Source organism: Xiphias gladius, chromosome 8, assembly GCF_016859285.1.
Source record: "Xiphias gladius isolate SHS-SW01 ecotype Sanya breed wild chromosome 8, ASM1685928v1, whole genome shotgun sequence".
Lineage (NCBI taxonomy): Eukaryota > Metazoa > Chordata > Actinopteri > Istiophoriformes > Xiphiidae > Xiphias > Xiphias gladius.
In genome coordinates this window covers 22,629,857-22,653,216 of record NC_053407.1, presented here as the reverse complement: position 1 = coordinate 22,653,216, position 23,360 = coordinate 22,629,857, and the positions used below count along the sequence as shown (strand labels likewise).

Below are 23,360 nucleotides of genomic sequence, written 5' to 3'. Positions count from 1 at the left end.
CAACTTAAAACAGCCACTGGGTGAACCTGTGTCTGAATTTCAGCAGCTTGTTCGTGATTTGATTTTTCTTTCAACCTCTCATTTCAGTAGCTGCTCAAAAGGAGGAAATGCATTCCTGACGTCAATACAAAACCCTTGCCACCCCACACAAACGCAGCAAAGCTCCAAGCAGTGTACATACACACGTTGAGGAGGAGGGTGAAAATAAATGCACCTCGACATATTGACATTTGGATATTACGAAAACATTTAATGGGCTGTTTTATCAGCTCCAAACGAGCAGAGTGAAAAGTGCAGTTGTGTTTGTGTTTTGAATTGTGTGGCTGCTGAGAACAGAAGTGTTGCGGTAATGCCCAAAGGGGTCAGGATACATAGAGTTACCGGGAGGAGTGGGCCACTGATGTTAGCACTGACAGTATAATGGGACAAAGTTGGCTGGCTTTCTGCCTCTGGCATCTAATGGTTACAGCACTGAAGCACAGCGGGGGCCACATGGAGAGAGAGTAGCGTTTACAGTTGATAAGTAGAGATGGTGTGTGTGTGTGTGTGTGTGTGTGTGTGTGTGTGTGTGTGTGTGTGTGTGTGTGTGTGTGTGTGAGTGTGAGTGTGTGTGTGTGAGTGTGAGTGAGTGTGTGAGATAAACTCTACAGGCCTCTGCTAGACTATCATCTGTTCGGTGGAATCTGTAGCAGGGAGGGGGGGGGGGTCTCAAAATCAATGTCAACGCTCCATCAACGAACCAGCCTTTCTCTCACTTTCTCCCTTCCACATACATGCATGTGGAGATCAACACACACACACACACACACACACACACAGCTAGCAACACCAGAATGACTTTTTCGAAGTGGGGGGTATCCAGTTTTGGATGACGTAATAGGCAAATGAACTCTTTCACGTCAACTTGCTTTCAGTCTCTCAGCCTAGCCTGCTGTTTTTGAACAACTAAAATGTGGTAAGAAATGCATTGCCTCTTCTCATCAGGGTACTTCGAGAGCAAAATGGTAGCAGCTTTTTTTTTTTTTCTTAAGCAACCGCCAACAAGCGGTGCACGGTACTCATCTGAGAAACACTTCATGCGCTCTCTGACGTTAGAAATCAAGAACAAGTGGGTGGCAACTCAGAAAGAGCGTCCTGGCTCCTGTTGATACAGATCCTTATGTTTTTCAATCTGAGAACAGTTACACTGTGACCAATCAACCAGCTAACCAACCAGTCAATAGGTTTTTTTAATTAATTAATGAGATATGCCTACTAACATACAAATAGACAGCACTGCAGCAGAGCGAGGTTTATTCCCATCGGCTTATTTTCCAAAGTATTGAGTGCGCCTATCACTACCGAAGCAAAAGCTATTTAACACTTTTATTATGTCCAATTCGTCAGTTAGGTCTTTGTGGATGCGCAGGCTCAGATGCAGGTCTTCAAACGACGGAAACTTGAAAACCTTGTCAGCTGTGGCATTGGACACCTGCACAGTGAGGTAGAGATGCAGTATCTTTACCACTTTATTACCATAAAACCTGAAAGTGGGGGGACAAAAAAGTCTTGTTGTCCCCCCTGATCCGGCACCAGTGCGCAGAGCCAAGCTCATGGCAGGGGAACTCAATGTGAACCCTAGAGAGACATGTCACAATGACAGATCAAATAAACCAAATGAATGCAGAATTTTCTACACCGCAGATCGGTAAACAAGACACTTCTGTGCAAGCTGAGTGACGACTGCTGCTGTTTATTTTGGGTTGTAGAATGTAATTATTTGGCGGCCATTGCTGCTGTTAGTGTTATTAATCAGTTAGAAAATGTTCAGTATGATTTTTGGAGAGGGTGGGTTGGAGATAAGGGGATGCAGTGCACTCAGAAGGTCAGATAAGATGTGCAGGCAGAGGTATCTCCGTGCTTCACTTCAGGCTTCTTTGTGGATTCTCGAATTGCAGAGGATTTCTGTTTTCAAATATCACTAAAGAATAATAAGCCAAGGAACATGCAACACTACAGTCAGGGGCTTTTACACTGGCAGTTTATGCCAACTCTTGGGAGCTATTCACTTAAAAGGTTGTTCAATAAACTCTCTGTCTGAACTCAGGTCCAAACCAAGAAACTATTCTCAAGTACACCAGAAGGAGGCGGACTGAGGCAAGTTTGAGGTGAACTGTGGTGTGGTTGGCCTGCAGTCGGAGCGCAGTGTAGACTCTTACTGAAAGGAAATTCTTGTTTTTATATCACAGTAAATCTTAAATTGTTAGAAAGGGAGGACATATATATAATGCCTTTTTAAGATTTATATGAGCAGAGAATAACCATCAAGCCCAACTTGATGGCACAGTTGCTTATTTACACATCCAGCAGTTACAGAGCATCATCATTCATTTGGAGTCATGTTTGTGGCCATCTGATGAATGTAAGTCTAAATATTCCCTCTCTTTTAACTCTGTTTTTGGTCTCTACCAACTCATGAAGGCAAAATCTGGCTCTTTAGCTGCTAAATGCTCCACCATGCTATAAAACTGAGGGGAGCTGCAGATTTAGGAGATAATTCTCTGAAGTTCCATCGCTGAGAGTGACCCTTTTCCCGTTGTCACATTTTTCTCACATTGTGTTTTGATTATATGATTTTAAACAGAACATCTTGGGGTGCATGACTGTTGGTTGGACAAAAAAATCATCATCTTGGGCTGTAGAAAATTGTGATGTATGACATTTTCACTAGTTTCTGGCATTTTTTGGACCAGAAATGAACTGACTACTTAAAAAAAAAAAAAAAACAGGTCAAAAAAGGTGCCAATGTGGTTTTCAGGTGCACTTTGATAAGACAAGATTCACACACACATATAAACCTTTTGCAGCAGTGAAAGCACTCAAGCAAACAAGCTCAGCAAAGGGCTGGAGGGAATTAGGGGACCATCAAACTCATGGGTTCTGACTCCAACAAAACAAATGCAGTGTGAAAACAGCATTAATTGTTCATTCATTCACTAATTGTCTGCCACTTGTGGCCATTACGAGGTATGGCAGAGGTGACACAGTCAACCAGGGTCACACACTTTCGGCCAGTCTCCTCTGATCTGTGTGGAGTCTTTCTGTCCCTCCGTGTGCCTGTGTAGTTCACTTAGGGTTTGGATTTCTTGTTTGCACTTTTTATTCTTCTTCGTCTGTATGTGTCTGTTGTTGATTTCAGCCGGTGGGAGGCAAATGAAAATGTTCATATATTAATTATTAATGTGGTAAAAATAACAGTAGATTATGAAATGTTTGGTAAAACTGTTGTGATACTGTACATATGTATAAAGAGCTGGTAAATTTAGTTTTCTAATGCATGTTTCCAAAGAAATTTGGGAATATACAGTTAAATAGCTGACCAAATGCTCCATTACCAGTCAAAAATTGTCTAAACATTGTCTTCTGTTTGTGAGTGAGACACTGAGGACGAACTTCAATCTCAACATGACCAAAGATAGGCTCTGAAAACACTGTTTCAGTTTGTGTTTACTCAGATACATCTAGATATATGGCTGGATTAAGCTTGCTGTGAGGATAGTTGAACAGAAAATACCGCTCAGTATAGCAGGGAGTTTTTTTTTTTTTTTTTTTGCCTCATCTGGACCGTGATAAGAACCACCATTCGTGAGATGACGGTAACCACAGTTGTATTAATTCCAGCTCTGCGCCTCTGACTTTTATGTTTGAGATTCAGGCACCAAAAACTCTTCTCCTGCCAAAAGATTGTCTGCATCTGGTGCCCCCAGCTACTCTGCAGTTTTGACACCAGTTTGATCATCTGTTCTGAATTTTAAATGCTCCTCACTCAAAATTTTCACCTTGAGGGCTTCTGCCAAGCCACTGGTCACGACGCTTCTCCCTGCTCCACCTCCCCTGGCGTGAGTGTCTTTGTGTGTCTGCTGTATGCTTGCTGTATGAGTTATTCTGCCTTCGTGCATGCATGTGTATATTTATGCATATGGCCGAAGGGGAATGTGAGTGTACTGTACGTGCAAGTTAATGTGTACACCGAGCAGACATTAACACCCTCTCAATGTCAATGACTCCTCCTAGACGGGAAAGTCAGCAAGCTGCTGATGGACTCGCCATAACTGTCCCTGCGAGGCAGTGCTGTGTCTGTGTGTGTGTCTGAGACAAGGTGACAGAGGAGGCAGTCCTCTGCTGATGACTGATGGCCACAACCAATTGTCCAGACCTCACTTATGTTTGGTCACTCCTATGGAGGTGACTGTGATTATGTGACAAAAACAAGTAAAATCCAGACTAAACACAAAGTCAGGACAGTCACTGCACTACTCTGCTGCTGAATGATTCTTTTTAAAAGCAGACTGTATAAACACAGCCTGCCGAATGTAGACCAGCATTTCATTGTCACTGAATATGAATGGACAGTGAGGCTTATGCAATATCTGTCCTCTTGTGTCAAAACACACACAGTTCAGAATAATTGCCCTTTCACGCCTTTACTCGTGTTTACACTCTGAACACAATACTCTCTGTTCCCTATCCTTTTCTTTAATACAACCCCACACATCAGTGAATCTTTAAAAAACTTCACTCTTCATCAGTTCGCTCAAACCTGCGTCAGAGGCCTCTGTTGCCAGGAGCCAGAGGCCAACCTCAGCGTCTCCAGGCAAACTTATCTTATCCATGCTGAAAAATGGCTGCGTGAAGGCTTTAGTGAGCAGAATAGGTCTTTATTGCTTTCAAGGAGGATTTTTCAGTCAAATTCTGTAAATAAATAAAGCCCGAACAAAGGCAGAGTCCTTGGGGAGCTCGTTTATCCCGTAAATAACACAACTGCTCATCCACATTTCATCAGCAGTCCCAATATTTGAAAGGGGGCCATGATGTTTTTATTAATTCTTCCTTTTCTCCCATTGTCTGGCTAGATTTAAGTGGAAATAATTTCTTCTTCTGGTAGTAATTATATGTGAGGGCTCACCTGAGAGACTCACTACCTCCAATACACACCAGAGAGACTCTGTGCCATCCATGTGCATGCATGAACACACATGCAGCCACGCACTTGGCAAACAAACACACTTGCCGTGCGCACACACTTACAGCACACACATTTGAACGATGTTCACTGTCATGCAAAATCATAGAAAGCTCACAACTGCTGCCCCTGGATCAATTTTCACATAGACACACAGGCAAGAGCAGGATTTTTCACAGAGGGAGTTGGCTTTTGTGTGAATGAACAAAGGGAATCTCCTTCCTCCTCTGCTCCTCTCTCCCCTAAATCCTATCATGTGCCACCATGCGTCTCCCACACGCCTGTTTCCAAGTTACCGGCAGAATCGGCTGCCAATCCCTCTTAATTGCCTCCTGTGTAAAGTGATGGCTGAGGTGCGGTGATGAGAGCGAGCTGCCCTCGCCTTTTCCTGCAGCTCACTCTCTGCTACCTTGCCAAAGGAGAGGCTTCACCTGAGAACCACACTGTATACCTTTGAGTATTACATAGTAGTGTTGACCTGGAGTGAAACTTCAGTAACCAACCTAGAGACATACGGTATGAAAAAGAAAATATCTCTAAATATCTCTGTAACTAAGGGACTTTTAATTTTTGTCCTCAATTTAAGGAAACTGCTCTGTGTAGACATTTAATTTAAGCCTTAATACACACTAAGGGATGGAAAGCACATACATATTAGTTGCTTTGAACAGGAAATGTCTTGTCAGAGAAAACAAAGTAAAGAACAGAGGGTGAAACAATAACAGCAGGCAGTGTTTGTTTTAGCGATAAGCAGCTTTCCTCACTAACCTTGCTCGAGCCCGGAGAAAAAGAAAAGATCTTCTCGCTCAGTTCTTCTCGCAGGATTTACCACCCTGTTGCTCCTTGTTCTCTCTTTCTTTGTTGTGTCTCCCTCACAAACAGATCCTCCTCATCCTCGGGACCGGGGCTGGAATTAACAGCTCATGAGGGAAGCCAGGCGGAAGAGAGAGAAAACACACATGAGAAGAAAAAAAAAAAAACACTCTCTTCTCGCCCGTAAGTCCTCCTTGGCACTGTATCCCCATCCGTCAGAGCACAGCGACTGAGTGACTGAGAGAGTGAGAGGGAGAGAGAGATGAAATGATACTGAGTAAGTGGGCGAGTGAGAGAGAAAGCGAGAGAGGGAGGGAGAGAGAGCTTGTGTGTATGCACTGGAGGGTGATCCTCTATACTGTATGAGCTCTTGTTTATCTCACTGTCTGTCTCCTCTGCATGCATTCCTTCCTGTTAGAAGCCACGAGGTCAGCTACTTTTACAGTAACAACACTTGTTTTCCTCTTGAGGGAAAAGATTTCCTGTTAGTTCCCAACTCAACTTCCCTCATGAGTGAAATCACCCTGCATTTCATGCTTTTTTTAAATCCTCTCTCTCTTGCACACACGCACACAATCTCGCCCCTTCCTGTCTCTAAATTTATTAGCATCCTAGTGAGTATTAATATATCTCCTCTCTCCTAACACTGACTCTCCAGAGGTTATTCCACTCGCGAGGAATCTGCTGCAATTTAATTTCAGATGATGCAGTCTGCATGTATAAAGAATACAAATGCAAAATTAACTGATAACACAGTATGAAGAGAGAACTGCAAAACTTGTATGTTCGTGATGAAAAATTAAAAGTGCATTTATGTAGCATGTCATACTCGTTGGATGTGGTTTGGGATCCGCTGATACTGTGGTTAAGGGAAGTTTAATTAAATGGAGAAATAGAACAGAAAACCATTAGTATCAATAGTACCACCATCAGTGCAATAGTAGGGGCAAAGCTAAGGCAAGTTTAAGTCTAAGTCAAAGTCTAATCTACAGTGTGGAGCTGAAAATATTAGTTGATTTGATGCTTTTGTCATATACACTCTGCTGGCACTTTATTAGGAACACCTGTACACCTGCTTATTCATGCACTTATCCGACCAGCCAATCAGGTGGCAGCAGTGCAAAGCATAGAATCCTGCAGATACAGGTCCGATGGGCTGCAACGGCAGGAGACCACATCAGATTCCACTCCTGTCAGCCGAGATCGGAAATCTGAGGCTGCAGTGAGCGCAGGCTCACCATACCCGGACTGTTGGAGACTGGAGAGACAAAGCCTCATCTGATGACTCTGGATTTCTGCTGAGGCACACAGATGGCAGAGTCAGATTCAGTGAGTGTATGTGGGTAAAGTAAATATCTCTGGGTTTGGAGTGGTGGTCAGATAAAACATTTAAACATATATATCACCTCATGGGTATTTTTCACTGTTTTCTGTTATTTTATATCCAAAACAATGAATCCATAACTTGGGAAAATAATTATCAGATTAATTGATAATGAAAAGAATTCTCAGTCCCTACTTTTAATGTTGTAACAGTTAGTTTACCAGTGGCAAGAAAGGTTCCAGAAAATTGACCGATTCGGGTCATTTAAAAATGCCAAACATTTATGGGTTCCAGCATCTCAAATTGTCTATTTTATAAACTGCTATCTGAGATTTGAAGACATTACCTTGGACTACAGCAAGTTGTGGTCTGCATTTGTCATTATTTTTTGACAATTTATAGACCAAACAATTGATTAATTGAAAGAAATAGTTACTAATAAAGAAAATCATCATCATGTGCAGCTCTACTAAATATTTCTATTAGCATTCTGTTGGCAGGACAGGTTTAGTGAGCCATCAAGAGCAGACTGGCTGTCTCCCAGCTGTGTTTATCGACACTTTCAGTGCTGTTTTGTGCTGGGATTGAATTGAAACGATCTAAATAGTTTTTAAAACTGACGTGAAAAGCTTTAAAGCCTGGCTTTACAGCGCTGAACAATAAACTAGTGAGAACTGTTGATTTTACAACAATTACAGGGGTAAAAAACAAACCAGTGTTGTCACTGTTGACTTGGTCTTGCAAGTGTCACAGCCTGTGTGTATGGAACATGCTGAAACTGTGATACTCTGCCTTTCCTATCTGCTCTGCTGATTCCTGATGTGACATGGCAGCCAGAGAGCCGGAGCCAGAGAGTGCCTCCCCAGAGTATGGTGCATATTTGGGTCAATATGCACATGAAGCGTTGGATCGATCAGGTCACACGTATCAGTGAAAGGTGATTCAGGGGCCGACCTGACAACTTCCTCAATTATGTTGATAAAGTGTCAAAATGTCACGAGACACACCGACAAACACGCACACCGCGGGCAAAGTGACAGAATGCCCCAGCCACGCCGCAGATGAAGTGACAGCGAATCTCTCCGGAGCAGGGAAAATAAAAGGTATGAACATATGGCCATGTCATCTTGACGCTGCACGTCCGCCGACTGACCGGGCCAGCAAGAGGTGCTCCTGCAGAGCACTGTGGGTATTTTGCCGTCTTGGTTGGCGGGTGATGCTCCAGGACACGTTGCCACATGCAGCAGGAGGAGGGAGCTCTGAGAAGTGCCGTTTTCTGGACGGGGAGGCCTCGGGTTGTGTAGGGATCGGGCTGTATGATGTTCAATCAGGAGAGGAAGTATGCACAGGAGTTATAAATGCGTCCTGAGTGTTTGGAGGAAATAACTCTAACTACTCACAGCTAGTCGTTTCCAATTCATCAACACGCCATCTTTTGTGCTGCTCTCCCTTTGTGACCAGCATTCAGTGCAAATACAAACATTTAACAAGTGAGATAGCCGGTTTAAATCATTTTTTTAAATCATCTTGCATCTGCAGTCCACGTGAACCAAAAACCATAAATGTGAAAATAAATATGAAACCGTCACAAGACCATAAAAGATAATTTTGTTTGTCTCAGAAAAGAGCTGTGATGAAATTCATGCTGGGATTGCTCTTTTTATATGGAACTCACCCGCAGTGCCAGATAGTAAATATTACACATTTCCCTTACAACTCTCATGAAATATGGAGTGGCTTGAAATGTACTCTGGAAATTAGGTCATGAGAAATTAATGCATTGCAAGGAAGCTGCATGGATTGTTCGCTGGCGGCACTTAGTCACAAGATAATGCCTCTGATGACTGTATATCAGACAGTAAGTGTACTGTCATTTCCTTTTCTTTTCCTTTTTTTTTCTTTTCTTTTTTTGTAGTGGCTGGGCAAAGGTGGGACTCTCAGCTACGGGTATGAGCCCTCTCCATGAACTGGAGAGTACGCACGGTCAGTTCGTCACTGACCGTGCTGAGGTGCATTCATTACAAGCTCCTTGCTTGCTCCTGTCTTCCATGCAACTGGGTTCATTTATAATACAAATGGCTGTGAGCATGGAGGCACTCCTCACCTCTGCACCTTCTTACAGACTGAATTAAAATTATCTACTCCAGTTCCCTTTTCTGTTGCTGTTAACTGGTCCTCCCTCCTCTGGGAGATTCGGATGATAGGAGTTATTCTGTCTAGCGTGGCGTTTCCTCCTTTTAGCCAAGCTCCGGGAGATTTCTTTGAATCTTTTTAGGAGGCTCCATAAATGTAGAGGATCAGCTTACACGGTCCACCATTAAACCTGCAGGGTGTTTGATACAGATGTGACTTTCAATTTTCAAAAAATGAGATTTCGGCTAAGCTTTGTATTATATAGTCCAAGTACAAAGAAATGACTTTTTGAAAATGCTTTTCTGTATTTTCTTTTCCCTCCTTGGGATCTTTTTTCCCTTCTGCAACCTCAACCAGCCTCTGGAGTTCGGTTATTTTCTGTTGTAGAGAATTTGTAGAGGTGGTTTTAAATTGAATTTAGGCTCTTACGCAAAATGTAGCTCAGCTGTGAATTAGTGTCCTGCAGCAGATGCTGTATAGTCCCCTGGTGATAAAGTGAGTGAATGTTGTTGTCAAGCTTTTCTCGGGGGCCCTACTTAAGCGCACTAGATAGAGGTCAGAGGAGGCATGGGGAAGTGTGCAAATCCCTGCAAGTTATTGCATGTCCTCTGGTCTTTAGATGGATGCTGGTAGTAGAAATGTGCATCCTGCTGCTCTCTAATGACTACTGTTAATCAAATGCCACTTTTGGACATGTATGTGCAGGTTTGCTTTTGTTTTGGCTGAATTTAAAAAGGTCAATATGGGGAAAAATTAAAAATGGCCATTAAATTCCCCAAATGAGCTGTTACTTGTTACACTTTGTTGTTCTTCATGTGTAAGCTTAAAAAACGGCCTCCACTAAGGATGCCACACCTCAACGACCCATTTTGATCATACGCAATATCAGCTATGTGTTAGCCAATCCCCTGACAGCTGGTTGTCCGTGCGCTCTCCTTCAGGGAAGTGTGTCCTCGTCATTGCCTCGAAGGTAGTGTTGCTTTTTGCAAAGCTGTGAAACCCCATCTTGAAAGCAATGGGGTGTCACTTAACATCAGCAATTACAAGCTTCAGTCATAAACTGTTCAGCCATCTGAAAAATATTAGGATAATCGTTTTTTCCTGCTACAAAAACAAACAAACCCAGTGAACACACTAATATGCTGCTGAACGGGCGATAGTTTCTATGGCCCCCTCTGAACACTTCTTGTTCCGAGCTGAGCAGCCGCGTTTCTCAACAAAACAAACCTCTGGAGAGAATTACAAAATTAGATTATATGCATATTTACACACAGAGAAATTAGCTTTCGTTGTTGCAGAATATAACTTTAAATGTCATTTTTAGATCAAATTATTGTTTGGTGGATAGATTTTATGAGATCCTGTTGGAGTCAGGGGGAAAAACCTCAAAGTCAACTTTTCCCACTTTTAGTTTTTCTCGACTTAGCACTGCAGAAGAAGTGGGAAGTCCCTGACAGGTTTTGAGTTATACCTCCACAGTATTTTGTTTTCTGTGAATCAGTCGAATGTCTAAGGTATGTCATCTCCCGCCGCATGTGAAGTGTCAAATCGGTCCTGGCGTCAAACTGAAATAGCTTTGCTCGCTCAGGGTCACTCTTTCCAAACTTTGAACTATTGCAGCTGTCATCATGGTTTCAAGACTCAGCTCAGCTATGGTCCTAGTTTTTCTATTATACCATCAACATGTAATTACTAACATTTGTGCTGTCAAAACACAAAACAACACTAAACACTGCTGTTCTTCTTCCATCTGAGCTCTGTGCTTGCATTTTTATTCCAAGGAATGGAACAATTACTTGATTAACCCATTAGTCAGTCAAAAGATCACAAATCCGCAAAAATGTTTATAATCAGCAAATCATTTCAGTTATTTATTCAGAAAATACCAAACATGCACTGGTTCTGTTTTTCTCAGTTTAATATTACAGCAAAATTGAATATCTTCGGGTTTTGGACAGTTGGTCGGATAAAGCAAGCAATTCAAAAATGTCAGCTGTGGCTTTCGAAAATTGTAATGTTTCTTTTTCACAGTTATCCAACATTTTTATAGGCTTAATTATTAAACAGGTAATTGTAAAACTAATTGACACAGTGATGTCTTCAGCGGTGTCAACAGTCCAAAATCAAAAGATCTTTAATCCACTGTCACATTGAACAATGAAAAGCAAAAAATCCTCACATTTGATGAGGTGACATCAGAGAATATTTAGCACTTTTGCTTGAAAAATTATTTTAATCAGTAGTTGATTGTCAAAATAGTTTCAGATTCTTTTTCTGTCGACCGACTAATCAACTAATCAACCAATCGTTGCAGCTCTAATGTACAGTATTTACTTCATGGTACTTAAATATTTAATGCAAGGGTAGAGTTGCCTCTTAATAGTCCATAATGTGCCAGAGTTATAGAGGTTACACAGGTTTTAAAACCGTGCAGTGAGTCCCAGACAGCCAAAACAATTAGTCGATTAGTTGATTAGTCAGGCGCCAGAAAATGTATCTGCAACCGTTCCGATAATCAATTAATCATTTAAATAAGTTTCTCAAGGAAAAATACCAAATTTCTCTGGTTCCAGCTTCTTCGGTTAGAGGATTTGCTGCTTTTCTTAGTTTTCTATTTTTGTATTATTGTACTGAGTATCTTTGTGGTTTTTTGGGTGTTGGTCAGATAAAACAAGACATTTAAAGACATCACTTTGGACACTTTGGGGAAAATTTGATGGAAATGTAATCTTTTGGGACGTTTAACAGATTCGATTAATCATAAAAAATAATCGTCAGATAATTGATAATGAAAATAATTGTTGCAGACCTAGAGGCCAGATGCTAAACGAGGAGGTTTAGTAAAATGAGGTATGTCACTTTTCTTTTACAGAGACAAAAATTTGACCCAAAACCCATCAGGAAAAACTTAAATACCCTGAACAGACACCATGTTTCTAGACTCCTAATTTATCTGTCTCCTCCTATCTTGTCCACAATGTGTCTGCCAGCTGTTACTGCATTTACTGGGACCGCTTTCTTTTTAAAAAGGTGGCTAAATCGTTTGCTCTGAAAATATTTTTGTACAACATATTCAGAAGATGAAGGGGCCAAGAGAAATGTCAGAAGACACAGGTGAGCTCCATAAAATATTTACCAGCTGTCAATAGTATATCTGCTCTTTTCATCCCTGCCCGTGTGCAAACAACAAAGCCTCAGAGCACTGTCACCTATCATGATGCTTCACTCTGAAGCTTCAGCGGGGAGAGCAACTGTCAGTCAAACTGATAGTGACTGATGAAACTGGAGGTCCATGTAAGATTTGTATAAGGTTTTCAAAGCGAATTTATGTGACTGTCTGCTATACTTCTATTGTGAGAATCCACTTTTGGCTAAAACAAAATAACAAAGCCTCTCTCGTCGTGGTCCTGGTCACTGTCATGGCCTGAGGCGTTGTTATTGCTGTCATAAAGCACTGAAATTACTTTCGTGTTTGTGAGCAAAGATGACGCATTATTACAAAAATTCTCCCTGGAGATTAAGTGGTTTTTTGTGCAAAGTGAAGTAGCTTTTCACCTCAAGAGCAACCGTGTCTTTCTTTTGCAGTGATTGATGTCTTCACTGTTGATTTGGTCCTGGATAATTAGTGAGAAAACAATGCAGAGATTCTCAACACTTAGATCAATTCCACTCTCTGCCAGACCCACTGACTGCAAAGGATTTTTCTTTTTCGGTCTTCTTTCTTTACAGCATTGATATTGATATAAAACAGTACTTCAGGACAGCAGGCTGTAAAGATAGCAGTGATGTACAACGACTTATTAGAAGTGAGAATGTAAATAAGCAGCTTTTATGGGTCCTGTGACAGGTTTTAACTTAGCCAATGACAAACTTATGCAAGAAGAAAGAATGAGAGTCTGAAATCAGACAAGGAGATGAGAGAGAAATGGAAAGAATGAAGACATTCAACTTAAAAATGTAGTGTTCAAGTTCAGAGACATTATTAGTAAGTGACAGTGTCTTACGCTGACCTCGCCTCAACTTTCTGGCCCAGATAACGTCAGAGAAAGAAAAGAAATCCTTCAGAATGAGCATAAATGGTTATGAAATCAATCCCGTGCTGCCTTCAAAGCAGTTAGATTTTATTCTGTCAATATTGTGTTTTTTTTTAGGTTTTGCATAGTCCCATGATAGTCTAAGAAAGGGAATAAACACAACTCGTTCAGGTGCCATCTTTTACGCTGAGCAGTACTTCAAGAAATTTCCACCTCTACTAAGCCTTTTATAGCTCAGACTTCTGTACCATGCCAACACTACTGATAGCTTCAGCAATTCAGTGCTACAAATTAAAACCAGATGGTGAACCGCTGGAGAGACCCTCCAAGACAATAGGTTGAAACACAACTCATTCTGCCATTACCGCAAAAAAATTTCACAGCAACATTAAGCTGCAAATCCTTGTGGCAAGAGGCTTTTGTTATGTCTGCCTGAGTCAAATCTAACGCACCTGGAAATCTGGCTCGTCACGTCTTAGACAGTGATTCACAGCTCTCTTATTTGTCAACCCACATAAGATATATCAGGAAAGACAGATCTAACATTGGATTAAATGACTTCTTTTATCAGGTTTTTTCGACCACAGAGAGGCATTCGGGAACAGACACAAACAGTGCACTGCCAAATTCAACGGAAGCAGCAGTGGGGATCTTATGATGCTCCTTTATGTCTTGTTATCTCATAATATACTTCCCTCTTTTAATTTACAGAAATTTTTCATTTTATGATTTAGAGTGTGAGACAAAAACTGTCCCCCTGACCTCAACATTTTTCTCCACTTCCAAGAAATCCAATTAGGCTTCGCTAACCTTGCAACATCTCATCTCCAGTTTTTATTTATCTGCTCAAATCCTCACTAGTTTTCACCATTTCAAGATAGAAATTCGATTGAAAGAAATAAACATTATGATGTAACTACTATGTCTATTCTCTACCTTTCTGTTGATCAAATTCTTTAAAAATTAATGTCATTGGGTTTGTTTGATCTGATTTCACATAAGCCTTTTGTAGGGGGGTAGAAAGAGTTTTTAGCAAAAACCAAGCCAATGATGGTATGTTTAATGCAGTTGTAAACTAAAAATAAAACAAATTTGTAAAAACTTTTTTACCTCAACCATATTTCCAGTCTATGGGTAAAACTAAAAGGAATATACTGTATGTGAAGCATTTACAGTATATGCAGGGTAAGAAGAAAAACATTTTTGTTCAAATATCTTAAACTGAATGGTAATTGATGAACCTCTGATGTACAGTATATGGTAGACCAGGGACAAATTACAGGAAAAACCTGAATAAATGAGTGGATATACATAACAAATGCAGACGTTTCCACACAGGTGCACTGCATGGTACAATTAAACAATTAACATCCCATCATGCTCTGTGGCACATACAAAAATGCTGAGCTCGCCCAGCTGACTCTGATTTTGTATCAAGGTGGCGAGAGGAAAAGATCTAAGTGACTTAGAAAGAGGTTTCACAAAGAGTAATCAACTGTCTCATGTTTTAATAGGATGAGTGACTAAAGTGACATCTGCATTTAGATTTGTGGGAAAGACGTCAGGAAATAGGGTCAGAAGTTGTGGTTTACAGAGCACATTTGATGACTGTGATGCCTGTGCATTACTGCGATATGTAAGGAAAAAGAGAAGAGCATCTCTTCCTCAGGTGACTGAGAATGTCGATGCAGGACGTGATCAGACTCTGTCAGCAAGAACGGTCCATCAACAGTTACAAAGAGAGGGATGTTTTAGTAGGGTTGCAGTGAATATACCGCTCATTACAAAGATGAATGCACATTTGAGATGGAGATGTATCATCCTTCACCATATTCTTGACAAGTAGGCGAGTGCATGTGTGGCCTACAACAAGAGAATGGTACAGGCCTGATTACTTGACCCCTATGGTGGGGAGATCCGGTGGCTCTGTTATGTTGGTTGGGGGCATTGTGCTGGCATGGTTTGGGTCCACTGTCCCCTTAGAGGGAAGGGTCACTGCAAATCAATACAAAGTTGTTCTGTGTGATCACAAGTGACGGGCGTGGTCACTTCCAGGATGACATAGGGCTCAAGGGGTCACTGAATGGTTTCATGAGTATGACAATGGTGTGAATCATATGCTAAGGCGATGTAATATTGTATGCATAATATTGTTTAAAAATAAGGATAATGGCACACATGGTCAGAAAGTCTCTCTAGGAAGACCTTTCACACCTCCAGACAGCTGGCCAATCAGTGTGAAGTGGTTATAAATGTCGGATTGTCGTTTTTGGAAAGTTAAAGAAATGGTTGAACAAAGACCCCACTAATCCAACTTCGAAAAAGGTCAGAGGGGAGGGGATTTCTGCACCGGCTCCATAGTCTAAGCCATGTCGGTGGCTCTGTGAGCCTCCACTTAGGCAAAGTGGTGCTTTCAGCTAAATGCTAACATCAGCATGCTAACATGCTCATAATAAAAATGCTAATATGCTGATCTGTAGCAGGTATATTGTTCACCATGCTCACCACTTTAGTTGAGCATGTTAGAATTAACATTTGATAATTAGCACTAAACATAAAGTACAGCTCAGGCTGATGGAAATTTCATTAGTTTTGCAGATATTTGGTCATAAACCAAAGTGAAATTTTGACCTGATGATGTAGCTAGCTTTGCTACTCCCTTAACTGCAAAGCTAAGATTATGATTCAACCTAAAGGAGAATATCTATACAAAATCTCATGGCAATCCATCCAATAGTTGTCAAGATATTTCACTCAAAAAATCTCAATGTTAAAGAGGGGTGGCACACTGACCAGTGTGTGTGACCGACACTGACATTTCCATCCATATTACCATTCTGCTAACATGGCTGAAAGTGCTACCACTGCTAAAGTGCTTAGACAGCATATAACACTAGAGTTGCAACTTATTTAAATAATGTTTATAAAAACCATGTAAAAATCCATGAAAAAAAAACAGACTTAAGAGGACCTTAAAATGACAAACAAAAACAAAACCACTGTTTCAAAAATGACCAAATGACTTAATTTTGAGTGGTAAATCTGTATATGGTATGTGTGACGTACTAGAATGGAAATTTGATCACAACGACTCATTAAATAGCTTACTAAAATGAACAAAAAACTTGTGAAACAGAAGAAATAAGTTACCTTGGAATGGACATCTGTGGCAAAGTTCTTTTATCTGAAATTGTTGTTGATTAGAGAAGGAATAATGATCAGCACTTTAACTGTTAGTCAGCATAAGATCCTTTTCATGTGATTGCACAAGGTTGTTAGACAGCACATTCAAAAACCCTTGTGTGTGTGTGTGTGCGTGTGTTTCTGTGAGTTAGTGTGTGTGTGTGTTTCTGTGAGTGTGTGTGTGTATTTCTGTGAGTGTGTGTCTAGCTGCATAAAATCAGGTGACCTTAAGGTGTGAGTGGAGCTCTTTGGAGCACGCTCCTCATGACTGATGATCTGACCTCTGACCTCAGTGTGTGTGTGTGACGGCATTACACGATCCTCCTGCCTTTAATATGAACCCTATATACTAATCCCATTCTCTAGGTAGATAGGTTATACGTTCCGGTTGTTCAGAGATGGTTCTGCTCTATTTATAAAACGCAAACTGTGGATAGCCATAGCATTTGCAAGTTGTTGAAACTGCTAGGGTTGGTTTAGGATCAGATACTCCTTGCTCTGATTTAATTAGAATGGTCAGAAAAAAGTCATACAGTATATTCAGCTAAATTAAGAAATCCCAAAGCAGCTTTGAAAACAGCTGATAAATTGCTGTAGATCCAAAATCAGTGAGTATGCCAGGTGACTTTTAAAAAATGTTATGCTAAAAAAAAAATGTTAAAAAATGTTATGGCACTACAGTGATGTTTAATGTATGAAGGTGGCGTAAGGGCATGTTTCAAGCATGCATACTATACATCTGTCTCGTTTTATCAGAGCATGTCTGTGTCTAGTATCTGCTGGCCTGTATGAACAGATGTGAGTTGTAAAGATGGGTGATTACCTGATGTGTGTATGACCTCTGTCTGTGTGTGTTTATGTGTGTGTGTAGGAGTCAGGTCTACTCCAGCCTGATTGTCAATCATAAGCAGTCTGATTAGAGTCCCGTGCCATTTGCCCAGTGACTCATAGAAGGTCGTGTAATGCTGATACTGACAACACCTTGGATAAATGAAATATAAGTTCATGTAATTACTGTCCAATTACCTTTTGTGATAAATTAAAGACATCTATAGGTCCACACGCAGGGTATCTGCAGGTCTTGGAAAGTCTTAAAAAGCACTGAATTCAGTTACCTCGAAAAAACAAACAAACTCAGAATGCATTAAAAATTCTTGCATTAAATTTACAAAAGTCTTGATTATTTTTTCTTGCCAAGCAGTAACATTAGTTTTTGTTTTTTTTTAATGTGATTGCAGGCTATTTTTTATACATCGATAATCCACAAGTGAGACTGCTGCATAAGTAGGTTGTATCCACTGAACGATGTCCAATTCTTTCCGCAGACTTTGAGTCAGCACCATCAGATGTTTAGCAAACAGTTTCTATTGCTGGCCACAGTAGCCAGGACACATTGTGGATGGAGACTAAGAGGAGACTAGTTGGGCTATCCATAACTGGATGGTTAAAGACTGGACAAACGTAGCCTGGTCTGGTGAATCTGGATTTCTGCTGAGGCACGCAGATGGTAGGGTCAGAATCTAGTGTCAACAGCATGAAACCAATGACCCAACCTGCCTTGTGTTAACATTTCCAAGCTGGTGGTGGTGGTGTAATGGTGTGGAAAATGTTTTGTTGGCAAACTGTGGACCCCTTAATACCAATCAATCATGGTTTGAATGTAAGAGCCTGTCTAAGTACTGTTGCTGATCAACAATTGATCCATCTTCTAATCACCACTTTCAACATGATAATGCACCATGTCACTAAGCAATAGTTGTCTAAAACTGGTTTCATGTACATGACAATTAGTTCAGTTTACTTCAATGGCCTCCCCAGTCACCAGATCTGGATCTGAGAGAACACTTTTGAAATGTGGTAGAACGAAGAAGAAGAAGAATGAAGAACTGAAGCTGTTTTGAGAACCAAAAGGGAGGCCCTACCCAGTATCACTATGATGTTCCTAATAAAGTGATCGGTGAGTTTATATTAAACTGCAAGTTACCATAGCAACAGTACTTGTACTTCAAATATATGTACACGCTACTGGTCAAACGTTTTAGAACATCTCCATTTTGTCGGGTTTTTATTGAACTGTAGGCAGTTCAAATAGATAAAATAAAAATACTGACAAAAAATATACTCTTAATAAACAATTGTAGGCCTTACTGTCCCTACTGGTTTTCTGTCAATCTTTGACCAGTATGACCATAATAAGGTTTAGAAAAGGCATTAAATTGCATTTTATGTGGTATTAAAAAGGTCTTACAGAGCCTCTGGGTGCAAGGGCGTGCAAACATACCATTAAATTACTGCTTTTGGCCTAATTAATAAAGTTCAAAACCTCAGTCAACTGTTTAACCACTGTTCTAAATCAGTCATTTGGCAGCAGTGCAAAGCATAAAATCCTGCAGATACAGGTCAGGAGCTTCAGTTCATGTTCAGAATGAGGGCAAATTGTGATCTCAGTGACTTTGACTGTGTCATGATTGTAAAACAGCAAAACCTCAAACATAGTTTCAGTCAACAGTTCAACCACTGTTCTAATTCAGTGCACGTGGGACACTAATTGAGCACATTATTAGGAACACCTATACACTGGTTTGTTCTATACCTGCTATGTTGAGGCAGTTAGCCAATCAGCCAATCCTGTTGCAGGAGTGTAATGCATAAAATCCTGCGGATACAGATCAGGAGCTTCGGTTAATGTTCAAATCAAACATCAGAATGTGGAAAAAATGCAATCTCATTGACTTTGACCGTGACATGATTGTTGGTGTCAGACGGGCTGGTTTGAATGTTTCTGAATCTGCTGATCTCCTGGAATTTTCACGCACAACTGTCTCTAGAGTTTACTCGGAATGGTGGCAAAAACAAAGGCAACTCTCCAAATAAATATACCTTGTTGAAGTACATCTCAAAAGTAAAAGTACTCCTTATGCAGAATGGTGCCATTACTAAATGTTAATACTATTATCCTGTATTAGGGCTGGAATGAGTACGTAGGTCTTTTACTTAAATAAAAGTAACAATACCACCGTGGTCTGGATCTAACAGAACACTTTTGAAATGTGGTAGAACAAAGAAGAAGAATGAAGAACTGAAGCTGTTTTGAGAACCAAAAGGGAGGCCCTACCCAGTATCAGTATGGTGTTCCGAATAAAGTGATCGGTGAGTTTATATTAAACTGCAAGTTACCATAGCAACAGTACTTGTACTTCAAATATATGTACACGCTACTGGTCAAACGTTTTAGAACATCTCCATTTTGTCGGGTTTTTATTGAACTGTAGGCAGTTCAAGTCCAGTGAATAACACTATGGTATGAAGGTAAGTGATAAACTGCCCAAGGTAAAAGAAAAAAAAGTTTAGGTCACCAAAAACTGAAAAATAGTAAATGTAATATAAAACAGGCCTTTTTAAGGGAATAAGATACTGGTTAACTCATAGCTTTCCTGTGTTATTAGCATCAAAATGTACTTAAAGTACCAAAAGTAAAAGTACTCATCATTAGAGGAAGCTTATCAAATCCTAACTGGCAAGTATCAATTTTAGCAAAAGCTTAAATTAATTCATATTAATTATTTTTTACATTATTTTTTTCATTATTTTCTGGGTCCAGGTCACGTTAAATGATTACTTATACTACTATGGATTATTGTCATATACAGATAAAAATACTGACAAAAAATATATACTTAATAAACAATTGTAGGCCTTACTGTCCCTACTGGTTTTCTGTCAATCTTTGACCAGTATGACCATAATAAGGTTTAGAAAAGGCATTAAATTGCATTTTATGTGGTATTAAAAAGGTCTTACAGAGCCTCTGGGTGCAAGAGCGTGCAAACATACCATTAAATTACTGCTTTTGGCCTAATTAATAAAGTTCAAAACCTCAGTCAACTGTTTAACCACTGTTCTAAATCAGTCATTTGGCAGCAGTGCAAAGCATAAAATCCTGCAGATACAGGTCAGGAGCTTCAGTTCATGTTCAGAATGAGGGCAAATTGTGATCTCAGTGACTTTGACTGTGTCATGATTGTAAAACAGCAAAACCTCAAACATAGTTTCAGTCAACAGTTCAACCACTGTTCTAATTCAGTGCACGTGGGACACTAATTGAGCACATTATTAGGAACACCTATACACTGGTATGTTCTATACCTGCTATGTTGAGGCAGTTAGCCAATCAGCCAATCCTGTTGCAGGAGTGTAATGCATAAAATCCTGCGGATACAGATCAGGAGCTTCGGTTAATGTTCAAATCAAACATCAGAATGTGGAAAAAATGCAATCTCATTGACTTTGACCGTGACATGATTGTTGGTGTCAGACGGGCTGGTTTGAATGTTTCTGAAACTGCTGATCTCCTGGAATTTTCACGCACAACTGTCTCTAGAGTTTACTCAGAATGGTGGCAAAAAAAAAGGCAACTCTCCAGATAAATATACCTTGGTGAAGTACATCTCAAAAGTAAAAGTACTCCTTATGCAGAATGGTGCCATTACTAAATGTTAATACTATTATCCTGTATTAGGGGTGGAATGAGTACTTAGGTCTTTTACTTAAATAAAAGTAACGATACCACCGTGGTCAAATACTCAGTTACAAGTAAAAGTCATGCATCACAAAATTTACTTAAAAAATGCACAAATGGATTAGCATCAAAATGTGCTTAAAATACCAAAAGTAAAAACACTAATCATTAGAGCCTGACCGATACTGAATTTGAGGGAGTAAAAAATTCTGATGCCGATATATATATTTATATGTGTTTTATATATAAATATGTATATGTATATGTGTGTGTGTGTGTGTGTGTGTGTGTGTATAAATATATATAGAGATATAGATATAGATAGATATAGGCACTGTTGGACCAAACTGTTACTACACCCTGTAGTGCATTTTGAGGACAACACTGTACTGCAGGATATAGTACTGTATATTACTAGTTGATTGGTGAGAAAAAGGCAAGTTGCAAAAGAAGACAGACCAGACCTGTCCCCACTCTGCCTCCGATTGGTTCTCGGAACCTGACATTTTTTTGTCTAAGCCTATCTAACCAACCATCTGACCATAACCCTAGCCAAACAATAAACAATAGCCAATCAGAACAATTTCCCGTTCAATTGTAGTGAAGCAGCAGAAAATTGAAACACTAAAGGGAAGTGCCAATACCTAAAAATTGTGGCTAAGTACAGTACTTAAGTAAATGTACTTAGTTACTTTCCACCATTGCCCAAACCATAGTCAATGACCCAAACATGAAAGGAATTTGTCCCACCTACCTACCTAACTACAATCACAAGGCATTGTGACATTTTTAACCCCCTTTAACAACAGTTTAACTCAATCTAAGTACACTTGAATTGACTTTTATTCCCCAAACATTATTAATTACAACATAATCTCACTGTATCCTACTTTGTTTCCTTTACAGTGGTGCCCCAGTACTCAAGGTAAAACCCTAACACAGGGCTGTGCTGATCTTACAGACTGTCCCTCTGTAACTTGTCCACCGTATCCTTTCGCAGTGGCAGTATCGTAGCCTATGAGGTTTATCCGAGGCGTGATTATTGCTAGTTGAAAACTTAACCCAATACCCTGCCTTGACGACTCAATATATAGTCGGCTATGGCAATTTTTGAAGTGCTCTAAGGAGCTTGTTATTCATGTGAAATATAACAATAAAATAAATTACTTTTTTGGCAAAGCCAACATGTTACAATCAGGTTCTGTAATTAAAATAAATATTAAATGTGGGTGGATTTCAGAAGATTATCTGTTAAATTGGTAGGTAAACGTTCGTACCAAAATAGTCATGTCCTAAATCACTATACTGAGAGTCTCTCCTGCGTTTTGATTTACAGGCACCAAGCTTCTGTCCTTTGTCTTTGTCGGAGTTTGACACACAAACACACGTCAACCCACAGTCTGTGAAGACCCGCCCCCACTCTGGCTCCGATTGGTTCTCGGAACCTGACATTTTTTTGTCTAAGCCTATCTAACCAACCATCTGACCATAACCACAACCAAACAATAAACAATGGCCAATCAGAACAATTTCCCGTTCAATTGTAGTGAAGCAGCAGAAAATTGAAACACTAAAGGGAAGTGCCAATACCTAAAAATTGTAGCTAAGTACAGTACTTAAGTAAATGTACTTAGTTACTTTCCACCATTGCCCAAACCATAGTCAATGACCCAAACATGAAAGGAATTTGTCCCACCTACCTACCTAACTACAATCACAAGGCATTGTGACATTATTAACCCCCTTTGACAACAGTTTAACACTTGAATTGACTTTTATTCCCCAAACATTATTAATTACAACATAATCTCACTATATCCTAATTGGTTTCCTTTACAGTGGTGCCCCAGTACTCAAGGTAAAACCCTAACACAGGGCTGTGCTGATCTTACATACTCTCCCTCTGTAAGTTGTCCACCGTATCCTTTTGCAGTGGCAGTATCGTAGCCTATGAGGTTTATCCGAGGCGTGATTATTGCTAGTTGAAAACTTAACCCAATACCCTGCCTTGACGACTCAATATATAGTCGGCTATGGCAATTTTTGAAGTGCTCTAAGGAGCTTGTTATTCATGTGAAATATAACAATAAAATAAATTACTTTTTTGGCAAAGCCAACATGTTACAATCAGGTTCTGTAATTAAAATAAATATTAAATGTGGGTGGATTTCAGAAGATTATCTGTTAAATTGGTAGGTAAACGTTCGTACCAAAATAGTCATGTCCTAAATCACTATACTGAGAGTCTCTCCTGCGTTTTGATTTACAGGCACCAAGCTTCTGTCCTTTGTCTTTGTCGGAGTTTGACACACAAACACACGTCAACCCACAGTCTGTGAAGACCCGCCCCCA

The 23,360-nt window shown here is 40.1% G+C and overlaps 1 protein-coding gene and 2 non-coding genes across 4 annotated transcripts in view; 2 read left to right on the top strand and 1 right to left on the bottom strand.

Moving 5' to 3' along the window:
• The window catches only part of shisal1b (shisa like 1b), a 41,050-nt gene extending 35,020 nt beyond the window's left edge, over positions 1 to 6,030 (bottom strand). For both annotated transcript variants that reach the window (XM_040132111.1, XM_040132110.1), the window contains exon 1: positions 5,771 to 6,030. The gene's annotated coding sequence lies outside the window, so the exon portion shown is untranslated. The remainder of the gene's footprint in view (positions 1 to 5,770) is intronic.
• A 15,966-nt stretch (positions 6,031 to 21,996) lies between these two features.
• LOC120793863 lies at positions 21,997 to 22,137 on the top strand. The gene has a single exon (XR_005708058.1). It is a non-coding gene; the product is annotated as a U4 spliceosomal RNA (small nuclear RNA).
• A 792-nt stretch (positions 22,138 to 22,929) lies between these two features.
• On the top strand, positions 22,930 to 23,070 carry LOC120793862. Its single transcript, XR_005708057.1, has one exon. It is a non-coding gene; the product is annotated as a U4 spliceosomal RNA (small nuclear RNA).
• Positions 23,071 to 23,360: the final 290 nt, after the last annotated feature.